The 12,453-nt window shown below is 47.8% G+C and overlaps 1 protein-coding gene across 1 annotated transcript in view; it reads left to right on the forward strand.

Annotated features, from left to right (window-relative positions):
* The first annotated feature begins 1,083 nt into the window (after nucleotides 1–1,083).
* LOC142803870 (uncharacterized) overlaps nucleotides 1,084–12,453 on the forward strand; it is a 28,340-nt gene continuing 16,970 nt past the window's right edge. The window contains exon 1 of the mRNA XM_075890131.1: nucleotides 1,084–1,161. The gene's annotated coding sequence lies outside the window, so the exon portion shown is untranslated. The remainder of the gene's footprint in view (nucleotides 1,162–12,453) is intronic.

A 12,453-nucleotide genomic window follows, 5' to 3' on the forward strand; every position in this document is an offset into this window, starting at 1 on the left:
ATCATGTGCCATGTATGAAGCGGATTGAATAGTCTGACGTGGAAGGTGCAGAAACTACGCTAATGCGTTTCTTGACAATAACTGCTCCACTATTTTTTTTCTGATTCGTCGAACTTTAGGGTGTCATAGTCCATTTCAAGCAGTCAGATAATTTTAGCGTGTATTAGAAATCATATTTGAACTACAAGCGTTGTGCATCACCAGGTTACTCGGCAACTGGCCCCGTATTTTTCATGGCGGACGACCAGATCTATACATCTCGGTGTTGACGCCTTATAGAACTATCCACCTAGTAAATTTCTCGTGTATTTTTTAAAACTAAAAGATTGTAGCCGGAAGAAGCAACCAGAGACATCTGTACCATCTTAGCTGAAAGGGTAGTGGCAGAATATTTTTTCGTAGTCGTCTTTTTTGTTGGTTTTGCATCAAATGAATGGCCACACACTAATGAGCCTAGCAAATCTGCCTGTAATTGTAATTGCCCCCCAGAAAATTATTTACAGTCTGTTATTAAAATATAGTTTCGATTCCCGCTGTACCCTGTCGACAGAACATGACATAAGCTTCTCGTCATCTGCTCCGGCAGATTGTCGAGGTGCTTCCATGGTCCCGCTGCGCTCCGTGAAGATCAGTTGTTGCACACAAGCGACCATTTTGAATGCTTTGGTACCCGACATAACCACAACTAGCCCTACAGGTGCGTGCAGTGGCCAGAATGGACACTGTAGCCTCACATCACGTGACCGTCGATGTTAGAAGGTGCGCCACACGAAAATCGACTTCTATGTCAAAATAAAATATCAGCGTTTACGGCACTTGACTCTTGTGCAGAGCTGTTTCTCAGTGTGGGAGATTTATATGACTGAGTAAATTTGCCTTCGAAAATTTGTTCCACTGCTAGTTTAAGCTACAGCTCCAACTGACTACATATTTCAATATGGGTAAATTTCTTTCGAATATGTGCAGCAAAGCCTACGACGGAGCAGGTGGAGGGGAGGGCGGATTATGATGGCAAAGCACTCACTGGCCTTGCTCCTGGTGAAGAGCTTCTTCACGAGAAGGTGAGGGAGCTTATTCCACTGGCAGCGACGACGACGGAAACGGTCTCCGCAACAGTGGGAACTTCAACGAGCTCCAACACCAGGGAATCGCAAGGAACCAGTAAGAGTTAAAAAAAACGAATTCCCGGTATGGCGCCGAGCGCCCCAGGAGCATTATTGACCATAGCCAATAAGGCTCTGCAGACACTCAGGCGAAATTCAAAAAGTTCTATTTCGGATAAATGAACAGCCTACAGAGTCTTGGTCCGATCTAACAAACACGAGAGCGTTGAAGAGCTTGTTTGGCTGAAATTCTGGTGTGAGGGAAAAATCTTTTCCGAGACCAAAAAAAATCGAGAAAGGTGCAAATAAAGCAAATATTCAAAATTTCCGGGTACGAGTAAAGATCGAACCCAGGCCTACGGCGTGGGTTCCATCACAGAGCCACGAGGTATGTTGAAATTGCTTTGGGAAGAAACACTATATGAATGTCACGTAGTGTACGGAGCTCCGTTAATACTGCGTGGCATAAGGGTATACAATCGCGCCAGGCGTCAAAAGATGTGAAATGAGCAGCGAGGGGGTGCTCTAAAGACCCAGCCATTAAAAAGCGCTCAGACGTGTTTCATCATCAGCAGCAGCACAAGCGCCAACAAAGTAATCGGCTACGTAGATTTGCGTATTACCGTACGGACGAGTAGTTGGCCCTTCGCTGATTCGCAAATGGAATAACTACGGCGTAGTGGGCACTTCACAACAGTGCTTGCAATAAGGAATGCATGATACTTCGAAGCGGCCAATATTACACGCGCGTGGTCGTTGGGCATCCTAACGTCACGGTTGAGGCACGCACCGAAAAACGAAGCGGGCTTGCAGTTTAGAAGGCGATGCGCGCAAGTCACGATTACGCTATCTCAATCATTCTCGAAGGCAAAGCTCAAGCGCCTTCCAATTTTTTAATACTAAAAGACAGTTTCTGACGTGCTTTGGCCACAAATAACACAAACCCAAAGTAAAAAACACAAAACGACAAGCACAAGCGGCTAGTGCTTGTCGTTGTGTCGGTTCCTTTACTTTGTCTTTGTGTTATTTGCGGCCAAAGCATGTTATTAAGCAAGTACCAACTAGGCCAACAATCAGCACAGTTTGAGACGCACGAACTCAAAGAACATTGAAGACATCATAATCGCGAAATAAGGGTCTTTACTTCTTTTTAAACGTACGTATTTTCGCATATTATAAAGATATTTTTTATACATGCGCCTCACGAATCTTCGAAAGAGGGTCAACGTGTTTCTTTAAAGAGATATAAATATGGGTGTCTATATGGCAAAAAAGAGCTGACCAATCTGCCTTATAATGCAGACAGTGTGCAAAAGCCTCCTTTGAGTTTTAGCTTCAACAAGCACTGCCATTGTTATGCCCTATTGTTATTTGTTATTGGAGGCAATTTTTTACTCGTACACTTTCATTTTTCTATATAACATAACTGACCAGAATTGAAAAATGCGAATAACGTCATCTCGCCTTTTTTTTCGCTTTATTACCAGATGTATTGGTACCCTAACGCCATTAACGTTTTATATCACTCGCCGAACACACCCCGTCATTTTTTTCGACAATTTCGACAAAGCCTTCCACCACGCGTAACTTCCACGAACTCAAGCTTATCCTCGTTCTGCAGTACCTAAATCCTTAAGTACACATACAGTCAGATATGACTCAAAAAGTGCACGGCATATTCTCCTCGAAGGCATATGCGTCCTGTACTGCACCAATAGACGCGCACTCCGGGCTGACGCCATGTGTTGGGCAGCCGGTGAGCCCGCCATAAGAGAACATTGCCGAGTGCATGAGAGAGAGAGAGAGAGAGAGAGAGAGAGAGACTTAATAATTTCCGGCAGATTGCTGGGATGGGCTCCCACCTAGGGGCCAACGGAGAGACCGTGTCTCCCGGCAGCTTCCTTGGCCTGCTGGATTGCCCAAAGTTGCTTGTCCAGGCCCGAACTGAGCAGCGCAGTCCGCCAACGCGCCCGAAGGTCTTCATTGGAGGCCGCGACCCCAGAATTTCTGACTAATGCTGGACATTCCCATAGGATATGTTCGAGAGTGGCTCTGGTGGTACAGTACTGGCATAGATTAGAACTAGAGACGTCAGGATATATGTGGTGCATGATGACAGGGTTCGTGTATGTGCGTGTTTGTAGCTGTCGCCACTGAACGGACTGGGCCCGATTTAGCTTGGAGTGAGGCGGAGGGTACTCCCGCCTTTGCAGTCGATAGTGTTGAATTATGTCATTAAATTTAGTGAGCCGATCGTCCCATTCCCACACCCGCGCAGAAAAGTCCGTTTGGAAGGCCGCTTCGTCTGACGTGACTCGAAAAATAAGACCTCGAGCCACGTTGTGCGCCACTTCATTCGGATTGGCCTCCGCGTTACCTAGTGGTGTGTGGGCAGGGAACCACAAGATGTGTACGTATTTGTCCACCTCGTGAATTTTGCCTGTATTAAGAATCCGCAATGCCTCGGGGGAGATTCTGCCGCTGGCGCAGTTTCGAACGGCTGTCTGCGAGTCGCTGATTACGCATGAGGCGTTCGTGTGGGCTATGGCCATCGCGATAGCCACTTCCTCTGCCGTTTCTACGTTCCGTGTGATGATTGACGCGCTGCTTTTGCATTGTTGTGTGTGGTCTACGACAGCAGCCACGAAGTGGTGTGACGTTCCTGGTAGCGTGCTGCGTCGACAAAGACTGCCTCATGGTTGCGCCCAAACATCTTTGACATGGTCCTGGCTCTACTGACACGTCTGCCCTTGTTGTGTTCAGGGTGCATGTTTCTTGGTATGGGTGGTACTGTTAGCTTAGCACGGATATTGCGTGGTATGTCGTGTTTGTCTCCGTGTTGAGTGTGGTAAGTAATACCGAGATTACATAGAATCTGGCGGCCTGGCTTAGTCTTGGCTAAACGCTCGAATTGGGAGATTTGTTGCGCCTCAATAAGTTCCTCAAGAGTATTGTGTAAACCAAGTTGAAGGAGTAGTTCGGTGCTGGTGTTTTGAGGCAAACCTAGCGCTTGTTTGTAAATTTGCCTAATTAGGCTGTTGAGTTTTGACTTTTCCGCGGTGAACCATCGGTGGTACGCCGCCGTATAGGTGATGTGAGTTAGAACAAACGCTTGGATCAAACGGATGATGCTGGCCTCTTTCATGCCTTTGTGTTTATTGGTAATGCGCCTAATGAGGCGCATCGTGTTGGACACTCTGGCTTCAATGTTGCGAACTGTCTCTCCGTTGGTACCCTTACTTTCTATGATCAAACCTAGCACTCTGATTTTGTCCACGGTTGGTATGGCGTGACCATCGCATGTAGTGAGTTTTATATCAGCGTGTGCCTGCGCTTGGGGATGTTGTTTGGGTGGCCGACCTCTAAGTGTAGGGCGATATAGCAGTAGCTGAGATTTCTCCGCCGAGCAGGATAGTCCAGTTCGTTGTAAATACCGTTCAACTGTGTCAATCCCCTTCTGTAATCTCTGTTCAATGGAACCGTCACTGCCGTCGCACACCCAGAGGGTGATGTCGTCGGCGTAAATGGTGTGATGAAGCCCTTGGATGGTTTGAAGTTTTGAAGGAAGACCAATGAGGGTGAGGTTAAACAACATGGGAGATATCACGGAACCCTGCGGGGTGCCCGCACTTCCTATGGTTATTTCGGACGACCTGAGTGCTCCCACAGTGATCGTGGCCGTTCTGCCCGTAAGAAATGCCCTAATATAGTTGTACGTGCGAAGCCCCAAGTTTAGGGTATTGACCTGATTTAGAATGGTGCTATGCGTGACAGAGTCAAAAGCCTTCAGATCAAACCAACTATGCCCTTAGTGGAGCGTCCCGTACTGTCTATGATGTGATGCTTAAGCTGCAACATGGCATCCTGCGTTGAAAGATGCCTGCGGAAGCCAATCATGGTGTGTGGGAAAAAATCATTGTCTTCGAGGTAATTTGTCAGTCTAGCCAGGAAAGCGTGTTCCATCAATTTGCCTATTCAAGATGTTAAGGAGATGGGCCTAAGATTGTCAGTATTCAGTGGTTTGCCTGGTTTCGGAATCAGAATCACCTTGGCCGTTTTCCAATGCGGGGGCAAGATTCCGGTCTTCCAGCAGTTATTAATATAGTCTGTGATATGCGTGATCGACTCATCGTTCAAATTGCGTATCATCTTATTCGTGATGTTATCCGGACCTGGTGCAGATTTGGTGTTAAGTTTTTGTGGGGCGGCACGGATATCCGCTTCGGTGAATTCTTCGTCTAGAGTAGCGTTGATCTGGCCCGTATAATCTGGATGCTGCTGAGTAGGAGGCTGTGAGATATATTTGAGCTCTACCTCCCTAAAGAAACTCCTCCTCGGTGCCCTTGTAAGCATGTATTAGTTTGTTGATGGTTTGTTTTTGGGCGGTTTTGCTGTCTTTTGGGTCGAGCAGGAACCGTAGAAAATGCCAAGTTTTACTAAGACTTAGTTGCCTGTCCATCGCATCGCAGGTTTCATCCCAGTGTTGCCGGCTTAGCTGTGTTGCATACATCTCTATCTCTGCGTTGAGGAGTGATATGCGTTTCCTGAGGTTTCTGTTGTGTTTCTGTGTCTTCCACCTCTTTTGGAGCAATTGCTTTGCCTCGCACATGTGGAGGAGCCGGCTATCGATCTCTTCGAGGTGTGCCTTGGGAGGTACAATTCGGGTGGCATTATTGATATCCTGTTTAAGCGTGTGTATCCAGTCCTCTATGTCGCTGATGGGTTGGACCTGGTTCTCACGTGATTTGCGGAACTGGGTCTAGTCTACCAACTTTAGCTCTTTTCCCGTGGGTTTACGTGGGCCACCTTGAACATGTACCTCGATGCTGTAGTGGTCGCTACCCAGGTCCTCTAGGGTATTTTTCCAGGTGGCTGCTGATGTGTTTCTCGTGAACGTCAGATCAGGCATTGTGTCTTTACTGGAGCTAGTGCCCGCACGTGTGGGTGTGCTAGGGTTGGTGATGAGAGTTAATCCCTCTTGCTGCGAGTCAAACCAGAGGGCCCTACCTTTAGGAAACACATAAGAGTATCCCCAGGCAGTGTGTGGTGCGTTGAAGTCCCACGCTATTAAGATGGGATTTTGGCCAGCGATGTTGAGGGCGTGTTTAAAGAGTGTGAGAAATCTGTGCTTCTTTTGTTTAGGGTTGCTGTATATCTTTAGTATAAAAAGACTTTCCTGTGTCTTGCGTTGCGGAACGAGTTCAATAAATATATTGTCTATATTTGGTAATTTCCGTGTCGTGTTGTGTGAACGTAAGGTTTCGTCTAACTAGGGTGGTAAGAACAGTCGTCTCCCCGTTGGCATGTCCGATCGAGCGGTAGCCTGCCAATTTAGCGAGACAATGTGTCTCCTGCAATAAAATGATATCGGGCTTAACTTTCCCCTTAAGGTATTGGTTAAGATTTGCTTGCTTATTCGCGTAGCTTCTACAATTCCATTGCCAAATTGTGTAGGCGTGATTTCTAGCTATGATGAGATGCAGGGGGTAGGAATGTCGCCGGCTGTATCACACTTAATGTCGACGAGGAAGGTTGCTTTACATTCGCTGTGGGGTCCAGTCTGCTAGGTGGCAGAGGGGTGATTCTAGCCTCCACAGCAATGAGTCGCTGTTGTAGGTGTTCGTTTTGTTGCTGGGTAATTTTAGCTATAGTCTCTACGCGGTCAGTAAGGACTGAGATCAGTCGGGATGCGTTGCTCATCCACTCATTTGATTCTTTGACTGATTGCTGAACTTCCTTCAGGACTTTATTCTCGGGCGTCACGCGTGCGGGTTTGTGTTCATTGGCCTGGGTTTCGGCTCTGCGCTTGGGAGGTGGTGGTGTTGTACCTTCCTCCATTTTTTCACTGGGTGTAACAGCTGAGAGCGGTGGTACTACTGGTGGAGCATGTTTTGTTGTTTTATAATGGTGTAACTCCTCCTTGAGGGTCCTGTTTTCCTCTTCTAAAGCTGTCATTTTCTGGTTACATTGTGCTAACATCTGCTTTAGCTCTGCTATTTCAGCCTCTAATTTATCAAGTTTGCCTTGAGAAGCGGCCTCCTCAGACCCCGAGCGCGCCCCCTTGACTACGTCTACCCAGCCCACCTTGAAGGTTGCGCCAGGTCCAGGTGTACGGCTCCGAGACGGTGACTGCGACCGGGAGCGGCGCCGGGAGCGGGGCCGGGGGCGAGACCGCGACCGAGACCGCGACCGAAATCTCGACCAGGCTTTCTTTCCGGGCTTCCGGGTAGGGGTAGTGTCCCTCTGCTCGAGGCTGTTGTCAACAGGCGTTGGCTTCGTCGGGTAGTCTTCATATTGTTGTTGTTGTCGCTCCCATCGCCGGCGTTTCACCAGGTACGGCGTCTTGTAACGTGCCCTGCACGCCTTCTCGGCCGTCTGGTAGTCGCCGCCACATAGTTGACAAGTGGGCTGGCATTGGTGATCTTGCGGGGGGTTGGTCGTACCACAGCCATGGCACACGTGGTCTTTCGGGCTTGGGCATACATCTGCGCGGTGCCCCAGGCGACCGCATTGGTAACACGTCTCTATCTGTTTGCGGTAAAGGGAGCACTTCAACATTGCCCCACCATATCGAACGTATGTTGGCACGCGAAGACCAGCGAACAGTACCATCACCGCCGTTGTGTTGCTGAGGCGTTTTGCAGCGATGGCTGTAGGGTTCTTTGTTGTAATCACATTAGCTGTAATATCTCGGGCAGTATCTTCCAACGGGATATCACGTATCACGCCTTTTGACGTACCGTCTGGTGCTGCTTCATATGCGCTGGTATCGTACGTCTTGTTGCCGACCACAATGCGACAAATTTTCTGGTATCTATCAGCATGCGCCTCGATGGGTGTGCTAACAACGATGATATTTTGCTGGAAATTCGGGCATATTGTGTCCTCATCTTGGGCGTCTCTCGGAATTTCAGCGGCCTGGTAAACGCTAGTCGCCAGTCGGGCGGCTCCATGATCGGTGAGTCGAAGGCCGCCGTTAGGTCGGATGATGATCTTGTAGTCACCTCGGGGCAGTGGAGGCATCCAGCTTGATCTTGTTATTTGACTCAGGCATTGCTCACGTCGTTTCCTGCTGTTATTCCCTCTTTGGGAATCCGCACCGGGTTCTAGTGATTGCCCGCGGGTCGACTTCTTTGATCCTACGGTGCTCCATCCTGTACTTTCTTCAAATTCTTCACGAGAAATGGGTTCTCCCTCCACTGTGACCTCCATTTCTTCTCAAGAAGTCGGACGCGTCAAACGCGCCGACCGGCGTTTCTTGGTGCCCGCAGAGCTAGGCCGGCTTAGGCAGCAGCGTCTCTGGCAGCTGTGCTGCCGGTGGCTTGGCAGGCGTTAGGCCTTTCCCTCTCGCTAGCGTGGTTGACAAACATGCGTCGGTAAATGTGTCAAAATTCAAGTCCCCACCTGGAACTTGGTGCCGGGCGATTCCTGATGACAAGCTGAATACGCGGGTACCAAAGTCTTGTGGGCTTCTAGGTGACTTCCACTGCAAAACATTCGTTGAAACCGGAGCCGACACGACGCGCGTCCACTCGCTCCGATGAGAGCAGCGTCTCCCCGAGTGCATGAGAGGGGCTATTTCTTTAGTCGTGGAAGGAATTCACTTCTGCACTCAGCTTGTCGGTGGGTCCCCTCCAGAATTTTTCTTAATTGGTATCCGACTATATTTTATTTTCTACACTATATGACATGCGTACTTGGCTGCGTTCGTTCATTTCCGTTGGATGACACAATCAGTGCTTCCCTTGAAAACCATTGTGTATGGCTAAACTCTGATATCGCTAACGTTGTAAAGGTTTCCTTAGTTGTTCTTTTTGTTTCCTGTTCGGTTAAGATTGTATGACCCCACTCCAGCAACAGCACTCTTACGCGACTGCGGTATGCACTACTAAACTAAACTAAATAAATAAACCTTGTCTTGTGAAACACAACCAAAAGCTCTGGAATGATTCTCGTTCAAGTCACGTGTGCTCGGAATACAATGGTCTAAGCAACATTTTGTCGAATCTGCGAGGGAAAGTTGGACACGCACACGCAGCGAGCGCGAATCATCCGGAAGCCGGTCTTCGCCACAGCGGCGGAGGTCCCCAGCAGCTTCCCGCCCGCTCGCTGGTGTGCGTACTGGGAGGCCGGTCCGAGGAGTACGGCCCGCTGGCAGTGGACGGCCTGTGCGACGTGGCCCTGGCGCCCTTCTACGTGCTGACCGGGGGCGACACCTTCATCAGCGATGGTAACGTGGCCACGCAAGCCGTGCTCCTGATGGCTGCCAAGGCCGTCAGGACAACTTACGGCATCCACGTCCCGCTCAAGTACGCTCACCATATGCGCGCGCATGCGGGCTTCTCCATTATTCTGCACGTCTTCGTGAAGAACAGCAAAAATACACACAAATGTGCACAGGTATAACCGAAAACATAGCGAGAGAAGCACAGAAAATAATTCTTCTTTGTAGTGAAACAAAAGTAGAATTTTTATTCATGCCCCTATTGAAAATCTTGGGTTGGTGGATGCTGGTATCGTTGGTCGATATTGTGGAAATAATACTGTATATGGTGGAAATCGTAGTGGATATGGTGGAAATGATAGTGGATATGGTGGAATCTGTAGTGGTCATAATGGCTGGTGACGGTGAAAGTGGAAAAAATGGTGGCAGATGGTTGTGGTGGTGGCGAGCCAATGGTGGCGACGGTGGAAAATGCCGGCTGATGGCAGTGATTCAAAACGTGTTTGGTGGATGGCTTGGTTAACAAGCTCGATGACGGTGGTATGATGGAATGTTGGTGGATGATGGTGGCATGAAGAAAAAGCAGATGGCAATACTTAATTATTCGTAGTGTTTCACTATGGAATGCACAAATAAATATGTTTACGGTCGGAAGAAACCGACGCCGCTCATTCTGCATTCTAGCACGTTTTAAATGCGAAGCATTTCTTAGTGAACTTCGGCGACTTTAAGCGTATCTATCTATCTATCTATCTATCTATCTATCTATCTATCTATCTATCTATCTATCTATCTATCTGTCTGTCTGTCTGTCTGTCTGTCTGTCTGTCTGTCTTTCTGTCTGTCTGTCTGTCTGTCTGTCTGTCTGTCTGTCTGTCTGTCTGTCTGTCTATCTATCTAATCTATCTAGCCGCCTCTGACGTTTAGCTCTCCTGGCCGTTTCGATAATGGTATCAATACCAAACTTGTTATAGCATAACATGACTCTATGCAGAACCTATTTGACTAGCCATAACATGAAAATCACCCTATGTATATGATCAATATTCATGCTTCGCATATCATCAATTCCGACTGTACGTGAAATCTGCCCATTTTCTTTTTAATGCGAAGCATTTCTTAGCGAAAGTCGGCGACTTTGAGCGTATCTATCTAATCTATCTATCTATCTATCTATCCGCCTAGGACTTTTAGCTTTCCTGGCCGTTTCGATAATGGTATTGATACCAAGCTTAGTACGGATAACGTGACTGTATGAAGAACATATTTGACTAGTCATAGCATTAAAATCATGACATGTATGTCAAGAATGTCATGACTTACATTTCATGGTCCTGCAGCTCTTGCGGTGGTTTCGTTCACATGGCATGTTGCAAAACTGGTATCGTATGGCATGATTGCATGGAAAACGCAAGCGACAGACCCTAACATGAAAATCATGACATGCGTGTCATGTAACAACATGACTACATGCCCCGCTCACGATGCACTCGCGGCCCTTTCGCTAGCGTCACATATACCAAATTTGGTATTACACTACGTGAATAAATGACGAAGGTATGAGACTGGTGCAAACAAGAGATGCGTGTCATGTGACATGCTACGCTTATGATGCGCTCGCGGCCGTTTCGCTAGCTTCACATGTGTCAAACTGGGTATTACGTGATGCGCACAGACGACATAGGTAAATGACGCATCCAAGCATGATAACACGACATGCGTGTCATGTAACAGCATGACTACATGCCACACCGATGATGCGCTCATGGCCGTTTCGCTAGCTTCACATATGCCAAACTTGGTATTACGTCACAAGAATGGATGGCGAAGGTATGTGACTGGTGCAAATATGTTAATCATGAGATGCGTGTCATGTGAGAACATCACTACATGCCACAGTGGAACGGCAACTGTTTCTCAATGTTTGCCAGAGCCACTGCATGCAACATATATTAATGAGCAAATTATGGCATGTGATGCAGGTTTTGTGTTGCTCACGAGTGCACGTGCAAAAGCTGCATAGAATATGCGCTGCGTTTGCATAGGGGTCCATTTGGGATAGCTGTAGTTGGACGAATCTGTTCCGAAGAGTTAAACAGGTGGGACTAAGCATGTCACATCTGTTCGTGCGGCAACTAGTTAATCATTTTATTTTCTGTCGAGATGTTCGACACGCGTTCTTGAGAACGGTATGCCAGTTATGCCTTTCTCGTGTTTTGCCTAACTTTGTGGTTAGCATCGCAAGCATGTCCGGAGCCACGCGAGGTTTCTTTAAGGAAGTTGCGGACAGTGCCCACTTTCTGTCAGTTCAGTTTTCTAATGAATACCTATTTTCGGTCGGGCTAAAGAAATTGCATAAGGACATGATTTTTGCGGTTCTTATGGTTAACTAATAGTGGGGGAGAGGGCAATGATAGTCTTAAGCGTGTTAAGAAAATGCGAATTCAGCCACGTGCAAAAAGCTTTTTTTTTAATTACACACGGTCACGTTACCGGTTAAGACTTTTTGATAACATGAAGGATTTTACATGCCATGGGGTTCGAACTGTTTGATCTGTCGAAAGCCGGAGACAATATATCACTTTTTTCTTGCATTGTTGGGAAGGGGTCTACTTCTGGGATGTTTTACAGAGAACTCTAAAAAAAGAACTTCCCTTACATAACTAGGTATCAGGTTTTTAGAAGTAGAAAAAGAGGATGTAGAAAAAGAAGAGCCTTTTGATCTTATAATGCTGCTTGACCTCCATTGTCTATGGCGGGCTAGAATGACCGGTTACTACTGTGACCAGAGGAGGCGCTGCGGTCGCCATTGAGAGCGTACGCACCTCATCTCATCTCCACAGTTTTCAATTGAATGCGCAGGAGTTTCACTGCCTTGATCAAAAGTTTGATAACCACCGACTCCGAAACAATCACGCGGACCCGGGAACACGAAGTTTCACGGTGAGTGTGCATTTTTTGGACCTTTACGGCCACATTTACATTGGCAACGCGTGTGAAGCGTTCTAGGCCCACTGGCGTTCCGACCGAGCTAGGCCGCGTCCACTGCTTGCGGACGCTATACGGCGGTCCCCACAGGGAAGATCCAATCATGGAGATGGACGAAACGGCGTCCGACGACACTCC

This window comes from Rhipicephalus microplus, chromosome 3 (assembly GCF_043290135.1).
Source record: "Rhipicephalus microplus isolate Deutch F79 chromosome 3, USDA_Rmic, whole genome shotgun sequence".
Lineage (NCBI taxonomy): Eukaryota > Metazoa > Arthropoda > Arachnida > Ixodida > Ixodidae > Rhipicephalus > Rhipicephalus microplus.